Genomic DNA, 25,253 nt, shown 5'->3' on the forward strand with positions numbered 1-25,253 from the left:
GAATGACAAGGTGAAGAAGGGGGAATAAACACTGTAGGCTCCATAATCAGTGAAACTGGGAGAGAGAAAACAAACCCTAAAATGTGATAACTAAAGACTGAACGGAGCCTTAAGGAAAGAGAGCAGGAAGGGTAAGGTGTGGCTGGCATCGGGGCAGGGGGTGGGGACCAAGGGACCCAGCAGTGACAGATCCCAAGGAGACCTGCAAAATTAGATTCCTTGGATAACAGGAGCCCACTGGGAAGTGTAAATGTTGGGGAAGAAATCAGAGAACAGGAATGAGATCAAACAGTGCTGAGGTTAGAGGAGTTGGTAGAAAAAGAAAGAAGAGCAGGTGTTACAGAGGATCCAGCCATGCAGAGCTCAGAAATTGGCGGCAAAATTCAGCTGCTGGACAGGAGGGGGTCACCCTGGGGACAGGGCAGGGAATACTGGACAGGCACAGAAGCCTCCTGGGCCCGGTTTGCTTTGGAGAGAAAGAAGGTTGTGGCTGCACGAAGAAACCCACAGAAGTGCCATATTGGAAGGAAACAAGCAGATGAAAGAAGTCTGAGTTGTTGGAAAACCACCCTGCTGAGAGGTAGAACAGGCACATGACTGCTCCCTCTGTAGCGACTAATAGTCAAAAGTATGCTCTTTGACATACACATCAAGTCAGAGGTAAAGGCATACTTAATAGTGCAAAAACAAGTATTAAGAAAGATAATACGGGCAGGTGTGGTGGCTCATGCCTGTAATCCCAGCACCTTGGGAGGCCAAGGTGAGTGGATCACCTGAAGTTGGGAGACCAGCCTGGCCAAAATGATGAAACCCCATCTCTACCAAAAATAGAAAATTAGTCAGGCATGGTAGCACATGCCTGTAATCCCAGCTACTTGGGAGGCTGAGGAAGGAGAATCGCTTTAGCCTGGGATGTGGAGGTTGCGGTGAGCCAAGATGGCGCCATTGCACTCCAGACTAGGCAACAAGAGCGAAACTCCGTTTCAAAAAAAAAGAATAACATTTACATCAAAACCCGATAAAGATTGCTTTTTAAAAAGAAATGACAGGTCAGTCTTGTTTAAAACTATCAGTGTAAAAAACTATCACTGTCCTAAGTAAATATTAGCATACAGAATCTAAGAGTTAATTTTTATAATCATGCACATGTTATTTTTACTCAAGTGAATTTCTTCCAAGATGCAAGAATAGTTTCATATTAGAAAATCTATTGTCTTAATTCATATTAGCAGGTTAAAAGAGTAAGAACATATGCTGAGAATACATTTGACAAAATTAAATGTTTATTCTGGGTTTTTAAAAAGAGACTCAAAAGAAGGAGAAATAGATATTTACCTAACCCACTTAAAAAAATACATAACAAATGTTAATTTCTTATATAACTTATTTTTTATAAATGTATAAATACCATGGTTACATAACATAGGGAAAACTGAATAAAGGATATATTATACAAGAATTCTATGTACTGTCTTTGCAATTCTTCTATGTCTAAAATTATTTCAAAATAAAAACTTAAAAATGTATAGAACACCACACATTTCAGCCCAATAGCTACCATATTAACAGGAAATCAGTCCACTAAAGTCATGAATAATGTAAGAATGCCCACTACTGCTATTATGATTTAATGTTTTATTGGTCAGTGACATTTAAAAAGAAAATTAAACTTGAGGTCTAAAACTGTGAAGAGAGAAGAAAAACAAATTCTGTTTGCAGATTCTATTTTCAGGATATATACTTGGAAAAGAAACACAAGATAATTAACAGACAAACTAAAACAATAAAATAATTATGTAAGTTTGCAGGATATAAAATTAACATACAGATATCAATAGACTTCAACTATGTCAACAAAAATCAGCTAGAATTTATAAAAGAAAGATTCCTTTTACAATACCTTGAAAAAGATAAAATATTCCCTTTGACACAGCCACAGACTGCATGTTTCATGATAGCAGGGCTGGAGGATGAGATACTTGGCTAATATGGTGGGGACATTAGTCATATACAGGAGGGTTAAACAAGTAAGTAAATACATTGAGGAGAATGGGAGCCAGGATTTATAAGTGTTAGAAAAGGAAGTTACAAGTATAGAAACAAGGAAGTCTAGAATAAACTCTATTGAAATTGAAATAGGAAATGTCAGGTTGAGTTTAGAAGTATCAGTGTGAACATGTAGTTTTTAATAGAGGTAGATGAAAGGAGAGAGAGGGATAGATATAGAAACAGACAATAATGTGTGTGCATCTGTGTGTGTGTGTGTACGCACATACATGTATTTCCTAGCTCTGTCCTTTGACAGGGCCTAAAGTAATGACACTCTGGAGCAGATTAACACCAAACTTGAGCTCTGAATTCTGACTTTTTAGTTTCTGAATTTTTAATTATTCACAACAGGAGGAAATGGGGGCCTCTTGAGAAGCAGCTGATTCCAGAGCAGGGAAAATATAAAATGAACCAGAACATCTTGTGCCTCCAAATAAAGGAATGCTCAGGAATGATAGAAACCTGTTATAAGGACACAGGAGCTGGCTTGAATGATCTCTCCTACTGGCTGACCTGAGATAATTTTAGCATTAAAATGATTAATGATGGTAAATCAATTAGAAATGAATAGTCATAATGAAGGAAATAGGAATCCATAATGATATAAATAACTATATAAATAAACGTTGGAGAAAGGAAAGCTCTACCTTACAATAGAATACCAAATAATATTAATTGCAAATAAGCACAAAATATCCTTACAGTGAAGAAGTCATACTGACATTATCTTACAAGTGATGTAGACAGATATACAGAAAGATATCTTACTCAAGTTAATATCACCAGTAATGGGGCAAATTGATAAACATGACACGCCTCCTGATATGATGCACTGAGAAGAACATAGCACCACTTCTGTGGTAGTCCTGCAAAAGACACATAACCTTACCCAAATCAAGAGGAAACAATTTCACACTCAAATTGACCTGCTCATGTCAGAAGTATCAAGGTCATAAAAGACAAGGAAAGACTGAGGAACTGTTTCATATATAAAACATGACAACCCAGTCCAACACATAATCCAGGATTGGACTGTGGTCCCATAACAAACACTATTAGGACAACTGATAAATTTAAATGGGATCTCTAGATTATATGCAAGTATTATATCAAAATTTCTTGATTTTGATAGTTACACTGCAGTTATGTTGGAGAAAGCCATTGTTTTTAGGAAATACTCAGTGAAATGCTAAAAGAGTAATAAGGTATTACGTCTTCAACTTACTCTCAAAGTGTTCAGAATAAGAAATAATTGTATGTAGAAAGAATAAAGTAAATATCAAATTTAACAATCGGGAAACCATTGCTGAATGAGGAGTGTCACACACGTCAGTGTGAAGAGACCACCAAACAGGCTTTGTGTGAGCAACAAGGCTGTTTATTTCACCTGGGTGCAGGTGGGCTGAGTCTGAAAAGAGAGTCAGCAAAGGCAGATATGGGTGGGGCTGTTCCATAGGATTTGGGTTGGTAGTGGAAAATTACAGTCAAAGGGGGTTTTTCTCTTACAGGCAGGGGCAAAGTTCACAAGGTGCTCAGTGGGGGAGCTTCTGAGCCAGGAGAAGGAATTTCACAAGGTTAATCACTCAGTTAAGGTGGGGCAGGAACAAATCACAATGGTGGAATATCATCAGAACCGGCCATTTTCACTTCTTTTGTGATTCTTCACTTGCTTCAGGCCATCTGGATGTACACATGCAGGTCACAGGGGATATGATGGCTTGGCTTGGGCTCAGAGGTCTGATGTTCCTGTCTTCTTATATTAATAAGAAAAATAACATAAAATAGTGTTGAAGTGTTGGGGCAGGGAAAGTTTTGGGGGGGTGGTATGGAGAGATAATGGGCAATGTTTCTCAGGGCTGCTTTGAGTGGGATTGGGGGTGGCATGGGAACCTAGAGTGGGAGAGATTAAACTGAAGAAAGATTTGGGGGTAAGGGGTGATATTGTGGGGTTGTTAGAAGGAGCATTTGTCATATAAAATGATTGTTGGTGGCCTGGATACGGTTTTGGATGAATTGAGAAACTAAACAGAAGACACAAGGTCTGAATAAGAGAAGGAGAAAAACAGGTATTAAAGGACTAAGAATTGGGAGGACCCAGGACATCCAATTAGAGGTGTCCAAGAGGTTCAGTGTAATTACTTGCTTGGTTGGTGAGTTTTAGGGCTCTACCCTTAACAGAGTCCTTTTTTTTTTAAGTTAGAGGCTGAGCTTGGTGAGGTGTGTTTTTAAAAGACCATTAGTCCGTTCTACCTTTCCTAAAGATTGAGGACGGTAAGGGGTATGAAAGTTCTACTGAATACCAAGAGCCCAAGAAACTGCTTGGGTGATTTGACTAATAAAGGCCAGTCCGTTATCAGACTGCATAGAGGTGGGAAGGCCAAACCGAGGAATTATGTCTGACAGAAGGGAAGAAATGACTGCAGTGGCCTTCTCACAACCTGTGGGAAAAGCCTCTACCCATCCAGTGAAAGTGTCTACCTAGACCAAGAGGTATTTTAGTTTCCTGACTTGGGGCATGTGAGTAAAGCCAAGTTTCCAGTCCTGAGCAGGGGCAAATCCCCAAGCTTGATGTGTAGGGAAGGGAGGGGGCCTGAACAATCCCTGAGGAATAGTAGAATAGCAGATGGAACACTGAGAAGTGATTTCCTTGAGGATAGATTTCCACAATGGAAAGGAAATGAGAGGTTCTAAGAGGCAGGTTAGCAGCTTGTAACTTACATGGAAGAGGTTATGAAATGATGACAGAATAGAATGGGCCTGTGAGTCTGGAAGGAGATATTTTCCTTGGTCCAATAACCAAGAGATTGATAGGTGGAAGTTTCAGTGGGGGAGTAGGTGGGAGTGACCGATGAGAAGGAGAAAAACTGCCGTGAGGGATAGAAGTTGGAACCTGGCTGCTTTTTTAGTTACCTTATCAGCATTAAGCATTGCCCTGAGTGGTGGGACCTGATGCCTTTTGATGGCCCTTGCGGTGAATGACTCCAGCTTTCTTTGGAAGTAAAGCAGCCTTGAGAAGAGTTTTTATTAAAGAGGCATTAATGATGGAAGACCCTTGAGTAGTGAGGAAACCTCTTTCAGCCCATATAACAGCAAGGTAGTGTAGGATATGGAAGGCATATTTAGAGTCAGTATAAATAGTGACACGTAGTCCCTTTGCAAGAGTGACGGATCAAGTTAAGGCAATGAGTTCAGCTTGCTGAGAGGTAGTGGAGTGGGGCAGAGTGCTCACCTTAATGATAGATATTTAAGATACTATAGCATAGCCTGCCTTTGCTGGTGAGTGATGGTTAGGCCTGGTGGAACTGCCATCAATAAACCAAGTGCGATAAGGGTGAGGAACAGGAAAGGAGGAAATATGGGGAAATGGAGTGAATGTTAGGTAGATCAGATAGACGCAGTCATGGGGGTCAGGTGTGATATCTGGAATAATGTGGGAGGCCGGATTGAAGTCCGGGCCAGGAACAATGGTAATTGTGGGAGACTCAACAAAGAGTGAACATAGCTGAAGGAGCCAGGGAGCAGAAAGTGTATGTGTCAGGTGTGAGGAAGAAAATAGATTTTGGAAGTTACGAGAACTGTAGAGAGTTGAGCATAGTTTGTGATTTTGAGGGCCTCTAAAAGTATTAAAGCAGTGGCAGCCACTGCACGCAGACCTAAGGGCTAGGCTAAAACAGTAAGATCAAGTTGTTTGGACAGAAAGGCTACAGGGTGCAGTCCCAGCTCTTGTGTAAAAAATCTAACCACATAGCCCTGCACTTCAGCTGTGTGTAATGAAAAAGGTTGGGATGAGTTAGGGAGAGCTAGTGTGGGAGCAGCTTTTAAAGCTGTTTTTAAGGAATGGAAAGAGGAATGGGGAATGGATTTGGGATCTATGGGGTCAGCTAGGTTTATCTAGAATAGAATAATGTGTTGTGGAGGGAGGTATTGAGGATAGGAGAGTATATGGGTTTGGCACCACGGGGTGGATAGGCAAGACAATTTGGTTGATAAAGCACAGATCCTGAACTAACCTGTAAGACTTGTCTGGTTTTTTGACAGGTAAAATGCAGGAATTGTAAGGAGAGTTTATAGGCTTTAAAAGGCCATGCTGCAACAGGTGAGTGATAACAGGCTTTAATCCTTTGAAAGTGTGGCAGGGTAAGGGTGATTAGGTTTTAATGGGATGGGAAGGGGTGCATGATCGGTCACCAAGGAGGGAGTAGAGGTGTCCCACACTTGTGGATTAAGGTGGGGAGATAAAGGGGAGGATGTGAAGGAGGCTTTGAACTGGGGAAACGGGTAGCAATGAGGTGTGACTGTAGCCAAGGAATAGTAAGGGAAGCAGATAATTTAGTTAAAGTGTCTTGACCTAATAAGGAAGCTGGACAGGTGAGGATAACTAAAAAAGAGTGCATAAAAGAATGTTGTCCAAGTTGGCATCAGAATTGGGAAGTTTTAAGAGGTTTAGAAGCCTGGCCATCAATACCCACAACAGTTATGGAGGCAAGGGAAACAGGCCCTTGAAAAAAAGGTAATGTGGAGTGGGTAGCCTCTGTATTGATTAAGAAGGGGACAGACTTACCCTCCACTGTATGAGTTACCCAAAGCGTCTGTGATGGTCCTGTAGGCTTCCAAGGTGATTGGGCAGTGTCAGTCTTCAGCTACTAAGCTGAGAAGATCTGGGAAGGTGTCAGTCAGAGAGCCTTAGGCTGGAGTTCCAGGGACTCTGGGAGTGGCTGCCGGGTTGGAGAGTCCAATTTCCAGTGGGGTCCCGCACAGATGGGACATGGCTTAGGAGGAATTCCAGGCTGCAGGCATTCTTTGGCCCAGTGGCCAGATTTCCAGCACTTGAAGTAAGATCCTGGGGTAGGCTATCCTGAAGGAATGCCTGGCTGCTGTGGTTCAGGCCTTTGGAAGTTCTTGTGTGCCAGAGATGTGTCTGGGGTTTGTCTCACAGTGGAGACAAGGAATTGCAACTCAGAAATACATTGCTACTTGGCTGCCTCTACTCTATTATTGTACACCTTGAAGATGAGGTTAATTAAGTCCTGTTGTGGGGTTTGAGGGCTGGAATCTGATTTTTGGAGCTTTATTTAATGTCGGGAGCGGATTGGGTAATAAAATGCGTATTGAAAATAAGACGGCCTTCTGGCCTTTCTAGGTCTAGGGTGGTAAACGTCTAAGGGTTGTTGGCAAATGGGCCATGAACTGGGTTGAGTTTTTATATTTGATTAAAAAGAGCCTAAATGCTAACTGATTTGGGAGAGGTCAGATAAAGAAAAAGAAGCATTAACCTTGGCTATGGCTTCAGCTCCAGCCACCTCTTTAAGAGGAAATTGTCGGGCAGATGGGGGAGGGCTAGTCGTGGAAAGAAACTGTAAGCTGGACGGGTTGTGAGGAGGGGGTGATAAAAGGATTATAGGGTGGCGGAGTGGAGGCTGAGGAGAAATTGGGACCTGGCTCAGCCTGGCGAGGAGCAGCCTGGGGAGGAGGGGAGAGGTCAGATGACTCCGTAGAAAAGGAGGATTCAAAGGACTCAGAGCTTGGGGTGGAGACTGAAGGAACAGACAGGAGAGAAAGAAGAAAGTTTTGTGACAAGTCGCATTGGGAGCAGAGACTAGGGAAGGACCAATGTGTAAAAGAATGCCTGGACGTCAGACACCTCAGACCATTTGCCCATTTTTCGACAAAAATTGTCTAGATCTTGTAGGATAGACAAATCGAAAGTGCTATTCTCTGGCCACTTGGAACTACTGTCGAGTTTGTATTGGGGCCAAGCGGTATTGCAGAAGAAAATAAGACACTTAGATTTTAGGTCAGGCGAGAGTTGAAGAGGTTTTAAGTTCTTGAGAACACAAGCTGAAGGAGAAGAAGGAGGAATGGAGGGTGGAAGTTTGCCCATAGTGAAGGAGGCAAGTTTAAAGAGAAGGGTAGAGACACGGAGAAGGGGGGTGGGGAGCAGCCCTGGGCTGCAACGTGGGTGAGCAGCCAAAGCAGGCGTCCCTGCAATTGACTTGCCACCAAGGGAATGTGGGTGAATGACCAAGGCAGGCATCTCTGCGGTGATCAGACATCAGTGGAATGTGGGTGAATAATCAGGCAGGCATCCCCGCAGTGATTAAACACCAAGGGAAGACTGTCTTCCCCAGTCTGTGACTGGCTCCAGAGTTTTGGGTCCACGGATAAAATGTATCTCCTCTGTCTCTCCTAGAGAGGAAAAATAACTGGAATTGGAAGGACAGGGAAATTGCAGGGTAGCGAGAGAGGGAGACTGAAGGGTAGCAAGAGAGACTGGAGAAGAAAGTGAAAAGACCACTTACCCGATTTGAAATTGGTGAGATGTTCCTTGAGCTGGTTGGTCTGAGGCCCGAGGTCGTAGGTGGATCTCTTCACTGAGTGAGGGTGAGGACAGGGGACTGGTCTCCCGAAGGAGTCCCTCTGACCCGGGTCTTCGGCACCACATGTCATGCGTGTCTGTGTGAAGAGACCACCAAACAGGCTTTGTGCGAGCAACAAGGCTGTTTATTTGCAACCAGTCTGCACCTGGGTGCAGGCGGGCTGAGTCTGAAAAGAGAGTCAGTGAAGGGAGATGGGGTGGGGCTATTTTATAGGATTTGGGTGGGTAGTGGAAAACTACAGTCAAAGGGGGTTTTTCTCTTACAGGCAGGGGCGAAGTTCACAAGGTGCTCAGTGGGGAAACTTCTGAGCCAGGAGAAGGAATTTCACAAGGTCTAATCGCTCAGTTAAGGTGAGGCAGGAACAAATCACAATGGTGGAATGTCATCAGAACAGGCCATTTTCACTTCTTCTGTGATTCTTCACTTGCTTCAGGCCCTCTGGATGTATTCGTGCAGGTCACAGGGGATATGGTGTCTTGGCTTGGGCTCAGAGGCCTGACAAGGAGAATTTGGGAGATCTTTGCAATAACCTTGCAACTTTTCTGTAAGTTTGAAACGATTTCAAACTAAAAGAATACAAACACCTAGGTAAAGTTTAGTAAAAATGTGCAAAATCTTTAGGGCAAAAACTTAAAAATACTAGAAAGGTACGTAAGAGGCCTCGAAGAAATGAAAAGCCTGCTCTATACTTGAATAAAGATTCACCATAGAGATGACTATTCACCCTAAGTTAACATATATTTAAAACAATTCCAATTTTATATATAAATTAATCTAAGCCAGTATTTATATGAAATATAAAACTGATGTGTTTAATTTGGAAATGAGACAAGTTGACTGCAATTTTTTTTTTTTTTTTTTTTTTTTTTTGAGACAGGGTCTCACTCTGTCACCCAGGCTGGAGTGCAGTGGTGCGATCTCAGCTCACTGCAACCTCTGCCTCCCAGGTTCAAGTGATTCTCCTGTGTCAGCCTCCTGAGTAGCTGGGATTACAGGTCCGCATTATCACACCCAGCTCATTTTTGTATTTTTAGTGGAGATGGTGTTTCATCACGTTGGCCAGGCTGGTCTCAAACTCCTGACCTCAACTGATCACCCACCTCGGCCTCCCAAAGTGCTGGGATTACCAGTGTGAGCCACCGCTCCTAGCCATAAAATTTATATTAAATAATTTATTTGTTTAAAAAGATCAGGAAAGTTCAGAAAGAGACAAGCAATGAGTGAGCACTAGCTCTATCAGATATTAATATGTTCTATAAAACCTAGATAATAAAAATATTGTGGCATGATATATGAATAGACAGACCATTTAAAGAGAATAGGTTGACCATGGTGACTCACCTCTGTTATCCCAGCACTCTGGGAGACTGTGGTGGGCAGATTACTTGAGGCCAGGAGTTTGAGACCAGCCTGGCCAACATGATGAAACCCCGTCTATACTAAAAATGCAATACAGGAATGGTGGCGGGCCCCTGTAATCCCAACTACTCAGGAGGCTGAGGCATGAGAATTGCTTGAATCTGGGAGGCAGAGGTTGCAGTGAGCCAAGATCGTGCCACTGCACTCCAGCCTTGGTGGCAGAGTGAGGTTCTGTCTCAAAATAAAAATAAAAATAAAAATAAACAGAGTAGAAGTCCAAGAAGTCAGTCACAAGCACATATGGGAATTCTGTCTGCAATAAAGATGGTGTCTTGAGTCAGTGGAGAAAAGATGGACTGTCTTTTTTTTCTTCTTTTTTTTTTGGAAACAGGGTCTACCTCTGTTGCCTAGGCTGGAGTGCACTGGCACAATCTCAGCTCTGTGCAACCTCTGTCTCCTGGGTTCAAGTGATTCTCCCACCTCAGCATCCCAAGTAGCTGGGACTACAGGCACACGCCACCATGCCTGGCTAATTTTTATATTTTCTGTAGAGACAGGGTTTAGCCGTGTTGCCCAGGGTCGTCTCAAACTCCTGAGCTTGAGATCCTCCTGCCTCAGCCTCCCAAAGTGCTGGGATTACAGGCACGAGCCACTGTACCTGGCCAAAAAAGATGGACTGTTTAATAAAATTATTCTGGGAAACTTGTGTGACCAACTACCAAAATTAGATCTAGACCTCACATCACTTATTAGTGTATTAGTCTATTCTCACATTGCTATAAAGAAATACCTGAGACTGGGTGGTTTAAAAAGAAAAGGTTTAATTGGCTTACAGTTCCTCGGGCTGTACAGGAAGCATGATGCTGGCAACTACTTGGCTTCTGGAGAGGCCTCAGGAAACATACAATTATGGTAGAGGCGAAGGGGAAGCAGGGATGTCTTACATGGGTAGAGCAAGAGCAAGGAAGAGACTGGGTTGGGGGGCGGGTTACATACTTTTAAACAACCAGATCTCATGATAGCTCACTCACTCACTGTCATAAGAACAGCACCGAGAGGATGGTGCTAAACCATTCACAGAGGATCCACCCTTGTGATTCAATCACCTCCCACCAGACCCCGCCCCAACTCTGGGGATTACAATTGAACATGAGATTTGGGTGGGAACATAGATTCAAACTATGTCAATTAGGATAGGTTCTCAATGCATCAAAGACTTCAGTGTCAAAAATGAAGTCATAAGAAGTACCAGAAGAGAACAGTAAATTCCTTTATAACATCATAGTAGAAAAGTCTTCCTAAAGCCATAAATAAAACAATTGATGCTTTCAACTACAAAAACAAGGAACATGTCTTCATAGAAAGAAAATTAACAATATAAATAAAGATTAACGAGAAATAACAAACTGAAGGAGAGGATTTGTACCTCATATTACCGCAAAGGGTGAATCCCTCTAGTGTAAAAAGAGTTTCTGGAATTTGACAAGGAAAAGATCAACAGATGAATGATTAGTTGACAGACATAGAAATATGAGTGATTCTTAAATATATGAAAATTGCTAATTAAAACTACCTTTCCATACCATTTTCCATTATGGCCAAAATCCAAACATTTGATAAATATAATTGGTGAAGCATGAGGAACATGGAGAAATGCCCAGGCACTCTCGGATATTGCTGGTGGAAGTACAAACTTTAGGGAAAATAATCTGGGAACATCTGTTAAAATTACAAAATCGCTGGTATGATTCTGTACTGCACGGCTGTTCTCTTGAGCCGTGGTCATTGATCTCCGTCCACCTTCTCTCCCACCTAAGTGTGTGCCGCCACCTGATGGAAGATTTGATGGACAGGGACATGAGTCCCCTGAGGCCCCAGAACTATCTTTTCAGTTGTGAACTAAAGGCTGACAAAGATGATCACTTTAAGGTGGATAATGATGAAAATGAGCACCAGTTATCTTTAAGAACGGTCAGTTTAGGGCCTGGTGCAAAGGATGAATTGCAAATTATTGAAGCAGAGGCAATGAATTACGAAGGTAGTCCAAAGTAACACTGGCAACTTTGAAAATGTCTGTATAGCCAACAGTTTCCCTTGGAGCTTTGAAATAACACACCCAGTGGTCTTACGGTTGAAGTGTGGTTCAGGGCCAGTGTATATTAGTGGACAGCACTTAGTAGCTGTGGTAGAAGATGCAGAGTCAGAAGATGAAGAGGAGGAGGATGTGAAACTATTAAGTATATCTGGAAAGCAGTCTGCTACTGGAGGTGGTAGGAAGATTCCACAGAAAAAAGTAAAACTTGCTGCTGATGAAGATGATGATGATGAAGATGATGATGATGAAGAAGATGATGATTTTGATGATGAGGAATCTGAAGAAAAAGCACCAGTGAAGCAATCTATATGAGATACTCCAGCCAAAAAAGGACAAAAGTCAAATCAGAATGGAACAGACTCAAAACCATCATCAACACCAAGATCAAAAGGACAAGAATCCTTCAAAAAAAACAGGAAAAAACTCCTAAAACACCAAAAGGACCTAGTTCTGTAGAAGACATCAGAGCAAAAATGGAAGCAAGTATAGAAAAAGTGCATTGAACAGTCCTGGGCACTACTGGTAAATTAAGCCCAAAGATGGGGAGAAAGGAAAAGGAGAGACAATTATAGTCCATACTCAGTGTCAACAATCCAGACAGAAGTCTTCTATTTTAATCCCAGTCCACTTTTCTGATTTGCTGCCCACGCCTCTTCAGGTTGGAAACAATCTCACTCTCAGTTCCCTAAAGCACTTTCTTCTGACTACTGTGATTTGGTGAACCTTGCCCTTTGCTTTCTATTACTTGCATATTTGCCTCACTTCTGACCATGTTTTTTGTTTGTTTGTTTGTTTTGTTTTTTTGTTTTTGAGACGTAGTCTCGCTGTCTCCCAGGCTGGAGTGCAGTGGCAGGATCTTGGCTCACTGCAAGCTCTGCCTCCCGGGTTCACACTATTCTCCTGCCTCAGCCTCCCAAGTAGCTGGGACTATAGGTGCCCGCCTGCACGCCTGGCTAGTTTTTTGTATTTTAGTAGAGACGGGGTTTCACCCTGTTAGCCAGGATGGTCTCGATCTCCTGACCTCGTGATCCACCCACCTTGGCCTCCCAAAGTGCTGGGATTACAGGCATGAGCCACCGCGCCCAGACCTCTGACCATGTTTTAAACCACCTTTGCATCTCCTTAGCTGCTCAATAAATATTTGAATGAATTAAAAAAAAATTACAAAATTATTTACCCTGTGATCCAATAATCCTACTTCTGGAGATTTATTTATATAGACATATGAACAAGTTTATTCATTGCAGCATTTTGGTAAGAGCAAAATGAGAGCAGGTCAAGTCTCCATTAATAAGAACTGGTTAGATGGTGATACATCCATATCATAAAACACCATGTACATGAGAAGAAATAAAAAAGAAGCCTTGTAGTGTTACTGATAAAGCTGCATAATATATTTTTAAATTAAAAGCAAGATGTAAGATGATAATGAATGCAACTGAGTATGTTACAATATGCTTCCTTTTGTGAAGGAAAGAGGGGGAATAAAGACAGGTATTCCTAATTTTTGTACTTGCATAACTCCAGAAAGGAAAAATAAAAAATAAAAGTCATTATCTGTGGTAAGAAAAAGAGACAGATAGAGCAAGGATAGGAATGAGAGTTTTCACTGCATACCATTTATATTTGATTTTATGTCAAAGTATTGCTTGCTCAAAAAGAATAGAATGTAATAGTAACAAATATTGAAACGTAAAGTTAAGCCTCAATCTGCACAAGCCTGCCTTAAAGCGCCTTTAATCCACTTCCCTAACTGTTCCTTGCTCTTGTGTGTCACACTACTTGCCCTCCCTTTCATCCAGTTTTCTCAAGCTAACTGAATCATGGTAAACATGCTTTTAATTGTGCCAGGAATTCACTTTTCTCCAGCCACTTTCTAAAGTTGAAAGTAGAGGGCAGCAGGCCGGGCATGGTGGCTCACGCCTGTAATCTCAGCACTTTGGGAGACTGAGGCGGTTGGATCACCTGAGGTCAGGAATTCAAGACCAGCCTGGCCAACATAGTGAAACCCCATCTCTACTAAAAATACAAAAATTAGCAGACATGGTGGCAGGCACCTGTAGTCCCAGCTACTCGGGAGACTGAGGCAGGAGAATTGTTTGAACCTGGGAGGCAGAGGTTGCAGTGAGCCAAGATCATACCACTGCACTCCAGCCTGGGTGACAGAGCAAGACTCTGTTTAAAAAAAAAAAAAAAAAAAGGCAGAGAGCGGCCGACAGGGCCATGAAGGAAAAAGACTAAAATGCACCCGTTTAAGTTATGCCCCTCTGGTAAATGTTCCCGTCACACTACACTTCTCCTTCATAACACCCATCACTCTTGTAATTACTGTCCTCACGGCTCAGAAAAACTCATCTTTTTGTTATTGTCATAGCTAAAATTTATTGAGAGTATTATAATCCAAAAACTGTAAAGTGTTTTACATAGACTAAAATCTCACAACTAACCTATTTACTATGATTATTTACTTAAAGATTAGGAGATTGATACCCAGAAAGAGTAAGTAACTTGGCAGAGGGTCACGTAGCCAAATGACAGGACAGAACCTATGTCGTTAATCGTTACACTCCGCCACCTGGGATAGTGATGGTGGCAGGAAATACCCTACTTTCACTTTCATTATTTTAAATATTTAAACAACTTATTTTATCTATTCCATTAAAAAAAGAAAATTAGTGTCTAAGGCATTACTTGGTACAAATATTAGAATAGTGTAATTGAGAAAAAGAAGTTACATGAGAAATATAATGTGGTGCCTGAATTAGGCCATTCTTGCATTACTATAAATAAATGCCTGAGACTGGGTAATTTATAAGAAAAGAGGTCTGGCTGGCTCACGGCTCTGCAGGCTTTACAGGAAGCACGGTGCAGGCATGTGTTCAGCTTCTAGGGAGGCCTCCGGAAGCTTACAATCATGGCAGAAGAGAGAGCAGGCCCTTCACGCCGTGAAAGCAGAAGCAAGTGAGAGAGTGTGGAGGAGGTGCCACACACTTTTAAATGAACAGCTCTTGTGTGAACTCAGAGCAACAGCTCACTTATCACCAAGACGATGGTCCAAACCATTCATGAGGGATCCGTGATCCAAACACCTCCTACCACGCCTTACCTCCAACATTGGTGATTACATTTTAACATAAGATTTGTGTGGGGACAAATACCCAAACTATGTCAGTGCCCCATGCTGAAAAGGAAATAGTTAAGTGTATACTTATTCCTTTCCTTCACATAAATCTGATCATGGCCAGGTGCGGTGGGTCACGCCTGTAATCCCAGCAGTGATTACAGCCTCTTCGGGAGGCCAAGGGAGGCAGATCACGAGGTCAGGAGTTCGAGACCACCTGACCAACATGGTGAAACCCCATCTCTACTAAAAATACGAAAATTAGCCAGGCGTGGTGGTGGTGCCTGTAATCCCAGATACTCAGGAGGCTGAGGCAGGAGAATCACTGGAACCCAGGAAGCGGAGGTTGCAGTGAGCCAAGATCGTGCCATTGCACACCAGCCTGGGTGACAGAGCGAGACTCCATCTCAAAAAAAAAAAAAAAAAAAAAAATCTGATCATAAAATTAATCTTATTCCCATATTCAGCAAGTACATATTTCATCACCCACTATATCCTTAGCATCATGCCAGGAACACTGGGGAAAAGCAAAAACATACATAGACCCAAGATTTGATATTACAGTCTAGTATTGAAGAGATCATACAATACTAAATTGAACTTAAGATTTTTATAGATACTTATTTAAGTTGAAATTCACAGGATCTGGCAACCAAGCTAACACCCTCCAGGCAGGAAAACATGAATAGTCCAAGAAAATAGACACAAAGATACTGATGATGGATACTCCCCAGTAAAACAGTAGAATAACTGACAGTGAAGCTTTCATTCTTAAAGGTCCGTCCACATGTGCAGAGTTAGCAATCAGCTTTTAATGCCTTACTTTGTGTGTGTGTGTGTGTGTGTGTGTGTGTGTGTGTGTCTGTCTGATGGAGTCTCGCCCTGTCGCCCAGGCTGAAGTGCAATGGTGTGATCTTGGCTCACTGCGACCTCCGCCTCCTGGATTCAAAAGATTCTCCTGCCTCAGCCGCCTGAGTAGCTGAGTTTACAGGTGCTGCCACCATGCCCGGGTAATTTTTGTATTTTTAGTAGAGACAGGGTTTCACCATTTTGGCCAGTCTGGTCTCAAACTCCTAACCTTGTGATCTGCCTGCCTCGGCCTCCCAAAGTGCTGGGATTACAGGCATGAGTCACCGTGCCCAGCCCACCTTACTCTTAAATAGAAGCAACCAGCCTAATTTATTTCTGAGTAAAGGCTTTAATATTAAAGAGGAAGATTTTTAAAATCTTAACCATCCTTGGAGATATGTAAAAGGAATGTTGACTCTGTGAAACAAACATAGTATTTTTTTAAAGCTAGGAAATAGTAAAGAGCTCTTGGAAGTTAACACTATAATATAAGTAAATAATTCGTTAGAAAAAATGATACATAAAGGTAAGGAAATATCTCAGAAAGTAGAGGAAAAGTAAAAGATTGAAAATAGCAAAAACAAGACAATTGGAGGATCAATCTGAGAAGTCCAACATCTAACTAACAGAAGTTCCAGGAGAGAAAATATGAAAAACAGAAGAAAACTATTAAAGAACCATTTAAGAAACAAATGTTTTCCGTTTGAAAGGATGTAGTGATTGCCCAAACAATGAATGAAAACAAACTATGAGAAACTATATAATCATGAAAGTTTGAAATAGTGGAGACAATAGCAAAGTCCTAAAAGTTTCCAGAATTTAAAAGCAAAAACAAGTCACATACAAAAGATAAGAACACTAAAAGACAGTGGAGAGCATTGCTTCCAAAATCCTTAGCAAAAATCACTTTCAACTTAGAATTCTATACCCAGACAAACTATTGATTGTATATGCAAGTTGACTAAAGACCTTTTCAGACATGTCAGGTCTCAAAAATTTATATCTGTGTACCCTTTTCCAGGAAGTTACTTGAGGGGGTTCATTCCACCAAAGCAAGAACATAATTCAAGAAAGAAGAAAACAGGAACCAGGCAATAAACAGGACTCAATAAAGAAACAAAAGGAATCCCCAAAGATGATGGCAAATAAAGACCATGAGCTGTCAGTTGTGCACCAGTAGAGATTAGAGCAGGTCCAAAGACTGAAGATAAAACTAATGAATCCCTGTGTTTGAGTGGACTGAAAGAACATTTCCAGAACTTGAGGCAAGTTGGGGGTTAACTTAATGATGAGTATAGAGAAAACAAAGCAAATGAAACAAAAAGTTTATTAACTTTAGGAGAAACAAAAAGTTGGGCAACAAAAGGAAAGCAAACATTGCCTAAGGAATGGAACAATCCCAAAAGGCTTTACATAGATGTAATACTGTAACATCATATATTGATCTAATCAAAGTTATAACTTAACTATGATGGAAAGATGGAGGGGAATTGTGACCAGATGTACTGGGGATAGGAGTGGAAAAAAAGTAAATCCTCATTTTCCAAAGAGGAATGTCAATAGATAATGCCGAAAACTATAATAATAGTAATAATAATAATGATGAAGTAGTCATATAAGCATGCTATATTTAGAGGGATGAAGTTAAGTAACAAAACCAACAGCACAAAGGAGTTGAGCGTGGTTGGGAGACTCTAAGAACTGGTGTGGCACCCTAGAGGTCAGCTTTTCTATGCAATAATTGGAGTGTAGCTATTTGACTCTTTAACTGATATTCACGGACAACTGATGAAAATTAAAACTAAATTTAAAGAATTAAAAGAGGAAAATGTATGTATGGGTATGTTTTTTAAAGCAAACAGTATCAAATACCTTACTTTTTTTTATTACCTTGATATATGTGAATCAACTCACATGAAATGTATACTTTCCTTATAAAGAACATTGAACTAATACAAGCTCCCATGAAAGGGGAAAACTGAAAAGATGAAACAAGCCACACATTCAGCTAAGGAAAGCAGAGCAGTTGAGAAGGACTAAACTAAAGCAAGACAGCTTCCTGAATACTGCTGAATAGGGCATCAAATTACAAAGAGGGAAAACCTAAAGGTCTATGGAATAATAGAGTGCAGCCAGGAGAAATTTAAACAGAAGGGAAAAAAAAAAACTTGACAGAATAATGGCAACCAATGCCAGAAGCACATCCCCTCACAGAGGGGTCAAGTTACAGAATTTCCCTGACTGAAGAACTGGAAGTAGATTTTCCCACTTTCAGAAATGGTGAACCATATTAGAACATATTGTACAGTCAGTCTGAGCAAACATTTGTCCAACGTTGAGTAATCTTTACTTTAAGGCCTTAAGAAATTTTAATTCTGCCACAAAACAATCTGAAGAATAAATTGTTTAAAAAGAAAGAAAAATAACCTGCCTTCTCTCATATTCAAGTGAATGTTGTGACAAGGGTCATGCTAGTCTACTATGGTAGATGGTCTATTATTAAGTGTCTACTGAAGTATATCTTTCCATAATTATTTCATAATTTCCTGCTCTTTTAACTTGAGCTAGGATAAACCCATAGCTAGGACAATTCTGTTTCTGAATAAAGTCAACTGAATGTAGGCTTGAGTATGCAATTAGTGGATTGTTCAGGATTTTCCCTGCTAGCTCTCTTGCCACTATGTTTTGGCCATTCTGGTACTCAGTACCTCTGCCAGGGTGGTAGGAGAGAAAATAATGCAGATACATTCAACAATTTGTTTTTCTCTTTTCTAACAGGACTAATTTCCAGTGTTGGCTTTAATTAGATTTGAGGACTACTTCTAGGTTTCATTTATTTGAACTCTCCCCCATCTTCTTTTATAGATGCCTCCTTAGTGACAAAAATTCTGTCTCAAAAAGAAAAGTCGCCAGAGATGGACAAACTGGAGGACGACTCTGCACCTGATGTTTAAGAGGAAGTGCAGCTCCTCTTTTCTCCAGCCACTTTTTCTTTTTGAGACAGAATCTCTCACTGTCGCCCAGGCTGGAGTGCAATGGCGCGATCTCGCCACACTCCAACCTCCGCCTCCCGGGTTCAATTGAGTCTCCTGCCTCAGCCTCCCAAGTACCTGGGACTGCCACCATGCCCAGCTAGTTTTTGTATTTTACTTGAGACAGCGTTTCTCCATGTTGACCAGACTGGTCTCGAACTCCTGACCTCAGATGATCCGCCAGCCTCAGCCTCCCAAACTGCTGAGATTACAGGCGTCAGCCACCGCACCCGGCAAAGACCTGTAGTTCTAACTCACAAGTTCAGGCATTAGTATGAACAGCAGGAAATCCTCATTGGGATTTTATTTGTACAAAGCTTCAAAGACTTCCTGGGAGGGACGCGGTGGCTCACACCTGTAATCCCAGCAGGCCGAGGGGAGCAGATCAGTTGAGGTCAGGAGTTCAAGACCAGCCTGAGCAACATGGTGAAATCCCGTCTTTATCAAAAAGACAAAAATTAGCCGGGCGTGGTGGCACATGCCTGTAATCCCAGTTACTTGGGAGGTTAAAGTAGGAGAATCGCTTGATCCCAGGAGGTGGAGGGTGCCATGAACCGAGATCAGGCCACTGTACTCCAGCCTGGGCGAAAGAGCGAAACCCTGTCTCAAAAAAAAAAAAAAAAAAAAAAATTGGGGCTAATAGTCGGCCTCCAACCACAATCCCTCTGCCTCTCCATATCTAAAAAAGAAAAAGGCAACCAAGAAATAATGGCTTCTCCTTAACTGAGGAGGAGCTGTTCAAATGAAGAAGAAATTTACCCTAAGAGCAATGTCAGAGCAAATTAGCCTAAACTACCCCAGCGACTGAAGCAGATCTTTTGAGGTGCCTTCCAGGAAAAGCGACCAGTGGAGAGAGTGGAGCATTGTGTGAACAATTAAAATGAAAAAGGCGCCAGGGGGCGCTGCTGGCTCAAGGCTGGGCAGTCCCCGGAAAGGTAGCCGTTTCCGTGCTTCTACAGAAGCTCATGGGTGAAGATGTCTACAAGGGACAAGAGACCAGCAACCCCTGGGAGATGTCATGACACCAGCAAGGGGACAGGTGCTTAGTGTCTTCCAGCAGAAAGAGCAGATGGAGGGAGTGGAGACCCATGTTTCCTGAATGCAGCTTAGGCTGCTGGAGCCTGAGGAAACAAAAGCTGCCTTTAGTGATTCTTCTGCTTGGGAAAGTCAGGGAAACCCAAGAGTGAATAAAACATGTTTCCTGTTTGCAAGGAGCGTTTGGCCTTCCACCATTGGTTTTACTAAAATTATATGTTTTTTCAATAAATACTTTACATACCACACACCAAAATCGCTTCCAGATGGATTAAAGAGCATATATAGAATTGAAAAGTTATTAAATGAACACAGAAACTTAAAAACAATGAAAAAACTATGAAGGAGATTGCCAGATTTAATTACAAAAAATGGTAACTTCTGATTATTAAAATATGAATAAACTACAGACAATGGGTGGAGAAAAATATTTGGTCAAAATGTGACAACAGGTCAATATTTTTATTATATAAAGAACACATACATGGCTGGGATCGGTAGCTCACGCCTCTAATCCCGGCACTTTGGAAGGCCGAGGCAGGTGGATCACTTGAGATCAGGAGTTTGAAACCAGCCTGGCCAACATGGCAAAACCCCGTCTCTACTAAAAATATAAAATTAGCCTGGCGTAGTGGCACGTGCCTGTAATCCCAGCTACTTGGGAGGCTGAGGCAGGAGAATCGCTTGAACCTGGGAGGTGGAGGTTGCAGTGAGCTGAGATTGCACCACTGCACTCCAGCCTGGGCGACAGAGCAAGACCCTGTCTCAAGAAAACAAAAAGAAGAAAGAAAAGAAAGAGAAAGAAAGAAAAGAAAAAAGAAAGAAAGGAAAGAAAGGAGAAAGAAAGAAAGAAAGAAAGAAAAAGAAAGAAAGAAAAGAAAGAAAGAAAAGAAAAGAAAGAGAAAGAAAGATAGAGAAAGGAAAAGAAAGGAAAGAGAAAGGAAGGAAGGGAGGGAGGGAAGGAAAGAAAAAGAAAGAGAGAAAGAAAGAAAGAAAGAAAGAAAAAAAGAAAGAGAGAGAGAGAAATTAAAGTGTTACTTTAATACTGAGGAAATCAGATTACAATCATCCCCCCTTATCCAAGGAGGTTTAAGTTAGGACCTCAGTGGATGCCTGAAACCAAGGATAGTACTGAGCTCTGTATACACTGTGTTTTTTCACCCATGTATACATACATATGATAAAGTTTAATTTATAAATGAGGTACAGTAAGAGATTAACAACTTCTCTTTGGCATATATTTGCCTTCTCTTTGGCATGTCTGAATTGCCAGCATCACTACTCTTGTCCTTTGGGGCCATTATTAAGTAAAATGAGGGTTACTTAAACACAAGCACTGTGCTACCACCACAGTTGATCTGACACCCAAGTCGGCTACTAAGTCACTAATGGGTGGGGACTGCGGACAGCGTGAGACGCAGGGCAGAGGGAAGATTCATGTTCCGAGAGAGACAGAGCAGTATGGTTTGTTTGTTTGTTTGTTTTTTTTGAGACAGAGTCTTGCTCTGTCGTCCAGGCTGGAGTGCAATGGCATGATCTTGGCTCACTGTAACCTCTACCTCCATGGTTCAGGCGATTCTCCTGCTTCAGCCTCCCGAGTAGCTGGGATTACAGGCGCCCCCCGCCGCCACCATACCCAGCTAATTTTTGCATTTTTAGTAGAGACAGGGTTTCACCATCTTGGCCAGGCTGATCTCGAACTCCTGACCTTAGGTGATCCACCCACCTCGGCTGCCATTATAGACATGAGCCACCGAGCCCGGCCGATGATGTGAGATTTTATCACGCTACTCAAGATGGCATGCGATTTAAAACTGACAAATCGTTTATTTCTGGAGTTTTCCATTTAATATTTTCGGGCTGCAGGTAACTGTAACCATGGAAAGCAAAAGGGCAAAGAGGGGGACTGCTGTATAATGGACTCTCAAAGGGACCTGGGCAATGTGTGATTCGACAGTACTTCTGCTTTGCCTATGCTCTTGCAGTGAACACCTCCCAGGTTCAAGTGATTCTCTTGCCTCAGCCTCTGGAGTACCGGGATTACAGGCACCTGCCACCATGCCCAGCTAATTTTTGTATTTTTAATAGAGATGAAGTTTCACCATGTTGGCCAGGCTGGTCTTGAACTCCTGACCTCAGGTGATCTGCCTGCTTTGGCCTCCCAAAGTGCTGGCATTACAGGCATGAGCCAACACGCCTGTCCGTGTCTTGTCTTTCATTGTATTCCCAGTGCCTGGAACCCTGCCTAGACACCGTAGCCAGCCCATACATGTCTGTGAAAATAATAGTCTTACTAAAAGAACTAGAAAAAAAAGGCAATCGCTAAACTTTAAGTGGGTTTCGGGTGACATGTCTGTGAAAATAATAGTCTTATTAAAAGAACTAGAAAAAAAGGCAATCACTAAACTTTAAGTGGGTTTCAGGTGACCAAGAAGTTAACAGTGAAGAAGCTCAGATTGTGATTAAGAATTTGGCTTTAAAAGAGCTGTACCAGAGGTATTGAAATGACTCTGAGGTCACCCCCCAGCCTACCATGAAGTCGCCAGAGATGGACAAACTGGAGGACGACTCTGCACCTGATGTTTAAGAGGAAGTGCAGCCTCCATGCTGCTGGCAGGTAAACAATGTTCCAGAAAGGCAGGAAGAAGGAACTCCAAGGGTGAGTTCTCACACCATCAGCCTGCAGTCCAGTGTTCCTATTTCTTTATGCCAGCTTGTGACATATAAAGCCTAGCTCATGTAGTCAATGCCAAGCTGCAAGGGAGTCTGGGGAAGTGAGCATCTCGCCTTTTCAGCTGTGTAACAGAAGAAAATAACAAATGTTTACAGAGAAGGCGGTATTAGAGGAGAGGCGGAATAACCAGGAGGAACCAGCCATGCAGTAATCTGGGGGAGGGGCTTCCTAAAGAGGAAAGAGCAGATGCAAAGTCCCTGGGTGGAGGTGAGCTTGCTGTGTTTGCAGAACAGAGAAGGCCAATGCAGTTCAGCACAGTGAGTGAGAGGAGGGGAAGGAGATGAGAAAGAAAGAAGTCAGGGGCCAGGTAATGTAGTACCTTGTGAAGTAGGATTAGGGGCTTGCATTTTATTCTAAGTACAGTGGGAAGATGCCTGTACTAGTTTCCTAGGACTACTGTAAAAAATTACCACAAACTTGGTTACTTGAAACAACAGAAATTTATTCCCTCAGAGTTGTGGAGGCCAGAAATACAAAATGGACGTGTTGGCAGGGTTGAGCCTTCTGAACCCTTCTGAGGGATAATCTGTTTCGTGCTGCTCTCCTAGCGTCTGCTGGCTGCTGGCAACACCTGGCATTCCTTGGCTTGTAGACACATCACTGCAATCTGTGCTTTCGTCATCAGAGGGCCTTTTCCGTGTGTGTCTGTGTCAAATGTCTGTCTCCTCTCTAAGGACACTAGTCACTGGATTTGGGGCCCAACCTACATCTAAGACTGAACTCATTCTGAGATCCCTAACCTAATTAGATTTGCAAAGATCATATTTCCAGGCCAGCTACTCAGGAGGCTGAGGCGGGAGGGTCCCTTGAGTCCAGGAGTTTAAGGCTGCAGTGAGCTATGATTGCACCACTGTACTCCAGCCTGAGTGAGAGAGGGAGAGCCTATCTCTAAACAACATAACACAGTACAAAACAACACAACACCACACTGTGCAAAGACCATATTTCTAAATATTCATAGGTTTTGGATGTGAGGACTAGGACATGTCATTTGAGTGACACTAAGGATTTTTGGCAGGGTGGGTGGGGGATGTGATTATATTTAATTTTAATTTTTATTTATTTGTTTTGAGATGAAGTCTCACTGTCTCACCCAGGCTGGAGTGTAATGGTGCGATCTCTGCTCACTACAACCTCCACCTCCTGGGTTCAAGCAATTCTCCTGCCTCAGCCTCCTAAGTAGCTGGGACTACAGATGTGTGCCACCATGCCTGGCTACTTTTTTGTGTGTGTGTGTTTTTTTTTTTTTTTTTTTTTTTTGATAGAGACAAGGTTTCACCATGTTGGCCAGGCTGGTCTTAAACTCCTGGCCTCCAGTGATCTGCCCGCCTTGGCCTCCCAAAATGATGGATTATAGGCGTGAGCCAACACATCTGGCCTGGTTTACATTTTAAAGAGATGGACTATAGGAGGATAAGAATGAAAACAAGAAGGTAGTAGCCTTTTGCAGGGAAGTAGGTGAGGGGTGATCTTGGTGAGGGGCACAAAAGTGGAAACCTTGAAGGTAGAGATAACTAGAGCTTGGAAACATTGTTTGGATATGTATTCTGTATGCTTTGCTAATGGGTTGGATGTGCATAGTGAGGAAACAGGAGGAATCAACAGTGACTTTTGGGTTTTGAGCCTGATGAACCAGGCCATTTACCAAGATGGGGAGGCCTGAAGCTGGGACAGGTTGGGGGTGGCAAATGGAGGGTTCTGTCTTTTTTTTTTTTTTTTTTTTTTGAGACCGAGTCTTGCTCTGTTGCCAGGCTGGAGTGCAGTGGCGCGATCTCGGCTCACTGCAAGCTCCACCTCCTGGGTTCAAGTGATTCTCCTGCCTCAGCCTCTTGAGTAGCTGGGACTACAGGCGCCCGCCACCCCGCCCAGCTAATTTTTGTATTTTTAGTAGAAACGAGGTTTCACCATGTTGGCCAGGATGGTCTTGATCTCTTGACCTCTTGATCCACCCTCCTTGGCTTCCCAAAGTGCTGGGATTACAGGCATGAGCCACTGCACCCAGCCAGAGAGTTCTGTCTTAGATGTGTTCAGTCCAAGATGGACATTAGATATCTAAGTTGTGTGCACTGTGGTTACTGAAAACTGAGGAAAAAGGAAAAGTGAGTAATACCGATTCCGTCTTCATTTAAAATTGTGTTTTTGCTTGTCATAGCTTGTTTTGCTTTGATTTTGATGTTTAAGAGAATGCATTCCAATATTATTTACCTCTGTTACTGGGTTTCTCGCCACCCCCTTAACTACTAAGCCCAAAGCCTCATCCTGGTCCTGGCTGTGATGGGCGCATGCAAGAGAAGCTGCCTTAGGGGACCCTGGGGAGAAGTTGGATGACGTGCTGGAGTGCAGGCTCAGCCCCTTATTAGGCATGCCCCTCACAAGAGTCATCATCTCCATGGGTCCCCATTTCTTCCTTTGTGAGAGGAGGGTGATCAATCAGATGATCTCCCAAGTTTGAAAGGCAAGGCATGGAATTGAACAGATCCAACGGTAGCTCCCCACCACCAACATACTGCTAGACATATGAGATGCCTTCTGCCTTCTCTGTCCCTCCTTCCTGCTCCCCAGCACTAGAGTTAGGTTTAGGATCCACAGGGGGAGAGTTTTG

At 42.5% G+C, this 25,253-nt stretch overlaps 2 protein-coding genes and 1 pseudogene across 6 annotated transcripts in view; 2 read left to right on the forward strand and 1 right to left on the reverse strand.

Annotated features, from left to right (window-relative positions):
• Nucleotides 1-25,253, forward strand: part of RPS20 (ribosomal protein S20) — a 549,922-nt gene that overhangs the window by 509,713 nt on the left and 14,956 nt on the right. The window lies entirely within an intron of this gene.
• CHCHD7 (coiled-coil-helix-coiled-coil-helix domain containing 7) overlaps nt 1-25,253 on the reverse strand; it is a 1,019,570-nt gene that overhangs the window by 111,403 nt on the left and 882,914 nt on the right. Inside the window, exon 1 of one of the 5 annotated variants that reach the window (XM_050802377.1) lies at nt 20,987-20,990. The exons of the other annotated variants lie outside the window; for them this stretch is intronic. The gene's annotated coding sequence lies outside the window, so the exon portion shown is untranslated. Of the gene's footprint in view, nt 1-20,986; nt 20,991-25,253 lie in introns of those variants that run through there. 5 annotated transcript variants of the gene reach the window in all.
• On the forward strand, nt 11,619-12,454 carry LOC126961732 (nucleophosmin-like; annotated as a pseudogene).

This window comes from Macaca thibetana, chromosome 8 (genome assembly GCF_024542745.1).
Source record: "Macaca thibetana thibetana isolate TM-01 chromosome 8, ASM2454274v1, whole genome shotgun sequence".
Taxonomy (NCBI): Eukaryota; Metazoa; Chordata; class Mammalia; order Primates; family Cercopithecidae; genus Macaca; species Macaca thibetana.